This window comes from Dipodomys spectabilis, unplaced genomic scaffold (assembly GCF_019054845.1).
Source record: "Dipodomys spectabilis isolate Male_0828 unplaced genomic scaffold, ASM1905484v1 ptg000454l, whole genome shotgun sequence".
NCBI classification, from domain to species: Eukaryota; Metazoa; Chordata; class Mammalia; order Rodentia; family Heteromyidae; genus Dipodomys; species Dipodomys spectabilis.
Genome location: NW_024871131.1, coordinates 1,701,501 through 1,705,173, shown reverse-complemented (window position 1 = coordinate 1,705,173; position 3,673 = coordinate 1,701,501). Strand labels below are relative to the sequence as shown.

General features: G+C 34.6%; 1 pseudogene; it reads right to left on the bottom strand.

The window, feature by feature from the left end:
* Nucleotides 1-1,368: 1,368 nt before the first annotated feature.
* On the bottom strand, nt 1,369-1,465 carry LOC122098041 (annotated as a pseudogene).
* Nucleotides 1,466-3,673: the final 2,208 nt, after the last annotated feature.

Below are 3,673 nucleotides of genomic sequence, written 5' to 3'. Positions count from 1 at the left end.
GTGCGGAGACTTCTTTCCAAATGGCCACTCATGTGAATAGTAGGGATGACAATGAGTATACCCCTCTTCATTGAGAAGCCTACAGTGGACACTTAGACATTGTCAGTGAGTTGGTGTCTCAAGCGGCACATACAATAATTGTAGATGACTGGACACCCCTGCACAGTGCATATACGTGGAATAATACCAGAGTGGCTTCTTTCTTACTTCATCATGATACAGATACCAATGCCCAAACTAAAGGCCTCTTGACCCCCTTGTATCTTGCTGCTGAGAATTGAGATAGCAAAGATACGCTGGATCTCCTTCTGTTGAACCATTATATAAAACCTGGCCTGAAGAACAACATAGAAGAAACTGCATTTGATATTGCCAAAAGGATAAGTATGTGTCATTCCCTCTATGAAGTTGTGGAGGGCTGTACAAATTGTTCAACTAAGTCCTAATGTTCGGGTTAAGTTTCTTAAATTTCAAAAATGCAAGTCCGTCTTTTGTGTCCCTACAAAATATTTTCACAAAACAAATAAGAGCAATATCTTTTTTTTTTTTTTGGTCTGTCATGGGGCTTGAACTCTGGGCCTGGGAGCTATCCCTCTGCTCTTCAGCTCAAGGTGAGCACTCTACCACTTGAGCCACAGCTCCACTTCCAGTTTTCTAGTGGTTTATTGGAGATAAGAGTACCACAGACTTCCCTTTCAAGGCTGGCTTTGAACAATGATTCTCAGATCTCAGCCTCCTGTGTAGCTAGGATTATAGGCATGAGCCACCAGTGCCCGGCAACACCAATATTTTACTGTAAAAATTCATGGATTCCGCGGAATTCTTCCAAATGAATTGCCTGCATTGGATGTCAAAATGTATTCAATAGTTTTTGTATACATGTATAATGATTTCTTCAGAGTTTGTGATTTTTTAATCAGAAATAATTTTAACTTACCTGTTGAAATGAGTAGTACAGAAAGTAAAATATTTCTGGTGCTTGTCTGAAAAAGTATATTTTAAAATATTCTATATTCTATGTTTGCATAATGTTCATAATTTATTTTATTTTCTCCTAGATATACTTTGAATTCTACATTACTTTATAATATATAGGTTAATTAATGTGTCCTTTCCAATTGCATTCCATATAGAAACAGTTTGATTCCTTATTTTTTCTAGGTCTTTATTTTTCTTTGGGATAAATGACAATGTTGTCTAATTTGAAGTTTTGTAAATTTTATGCTATGTAAACGCCTTTCTGAGCTGAAGATTTAATACACTGATGTCAAACTAAATTTAATTATATGACTTACGTGTATTGTTACACTTGTAATTTTGTAATCAACCTTTTAATAACTGTTTTTCATTTCTTGCATCTGAAGAATGAAAAATATGGAATACTTCTCAAATTTTCATATTATCCTTTTGCAAGTGCCATGTTAATCTCTGTATTGTAATTTGAGTATACGTGCTGCTGATGCATGTAGTATCCTCTAAATTTAAGTTGTTAATGATGCAATCTTTATACAGGCTTATATCTATGGGTGCCTACTTGTAACAAGGAAACCTTCTTGTTCCTAACAATGCTATCGATCTTATTTCCCTAAAATTCTGTGAATATTGGAAAAATTGTATTGATCAGTCGATTGCTCACATTTGCAAATTTTTTTTGTCAATGACTATCAAGTCTTTTTATTTGGAATTTTATCGTACTCTCAATTATTTATAGATAGGTCTAAAGGTGATGGCTTTTTCAAGTACTTATTTATCCAACTGAATTAGCTTTGTGGACCTAATGAATTCAAAGTAAGCATTGCTTAAGAGCTACTTCTAAACTTCTTCAGCTGACATTTTCCCAAATGAGGTGTTACTGGCACAAATGTCTACCTGAGCCTTTACCCTTCTTCCATGTGGGAACAGACCAACCAGAATATCTTACCCTGAAAACGTAAATTGTCTTACTTGAACAAAACTAATCTTGGTAACAAGGGATGATAGAGAGATGAACAGTTCAAACAGAACTTTTCAGACTAGAAGGTATTTTATCAAAATATAATTTTTATTATACCTTCCATTTCAACAGTAACTAAAGCCAAGAAGGTGAAAAAATTGTTCATATGCATGATTACTTAATGTCCTGGATTGTCTACCATCCAACCAGGCAGGAACTTACACTACTGCCTTTTTATCACCAAATATTTTCATAGTTGCAGGAGAAGTCCATATGTTTCTCCTCATTATTAGGCATTAAATTGATAATGTTTTAATCACAGTGTTTCCCCTTGCCTACATGCTGTAAATCTACAAATGGTAAAGCTTTAGGTCTAACTCTATCAAACACTGAGGCAGAGATAATGGAATAATACTTAAAACAGAGTTGGTTTTGATACAGTAACTACAACAGAACAATGCAAAACGTGTGCCTTTTGATTATATTAAATATAGTTATATATTTTATATTTATATGTGCTGATTTTATATTTCACACAATGAAACTTACTAGAATTAGTTGATAATTTGACAAATAAATTGATATTTATTCCAATAAATAGGATTGGAATATAAACAATTAGGGTTAAAATATATATTAGAATATAAAAAAGTATCAATGCAATGTCTTTAGTATAAACTTGTAATACATTCTAACTGTTCTGGGTCTTCTGAATTCACATGGTAAAAAAAATGTTTTCCTCTAATCTATAATGAATTTTACTCTGCTGCTCTGTTTATTGTTTTAACTCGCTAGTCCCAAACTTTTTCTCCATATTTCTGAAGCATTCCTACTGATTATGCCCAAATTTTGCTAAGATGCCTAAAGCATATTATTCTTCTGCAGGACCCATGGGTCATAGGATCCCAGGTCCCAGGTACCTGCATCATCAGATAACAAGGGCAAGACTTCTTACCAAGGCCCACGCAACATGTCAACACAAAGTAATTGAAGACCCATCTCAATTTGTCATTTCCTATATTTCAGGGCCCCAATTCCTTGAGATGCAGGAATTAGCAGTAAGCAATTGTGAAATGCAAGGGAACTTAGCAATTGTTTATCAGAGAAAGCTATTATTTCTATGACCATTAATCCCAAGATTTATGCCATAAAGTCATCATAGCCTAACAGTTTCCAACTTGTAAGGGGCACTTTAAAATTACTTAATTCACATAATGAATACCTTATCTCTATTTTGACAAAATACTACACCTCTGCTAATGTGACGCCCTCCTTGTTCTGAAAAGAACACTACAATAAACTGAGCTGCATTATTTTTCCACCACTGGTATTCTTGGGATCACAACACGTGCAATTATTATTTATATTTATACTTTTTTAGCTATCATAGATATTCAGGATGCTAAGATAGGAAAATTATGGTTCAAAGCCCACCCAGACAGGAAGGTTTCTTAGAATCTTATCTCCAAAAAACTTCTCCACAAAAGCCAGACTCAAATGTCACTGAGGTTGAAGTGGTAGGGCACGAGCCTTGAACATAAACAGGCTCAGAGGCTCTGTCCAGGCCAAGAGTTCAAGCTCTAGGACGAACCAATAAAACAAAATCTAAATTGAAAACAAACCCCAAACCTAGCATTTTTCTCCATGTATACAGAGGCACGTAAATAAGGAAATGGCTTCCTGTGTTACATATAGGTAGAAGAAAGAAGATGTCACACAATTACTCTCTTCATACCATAT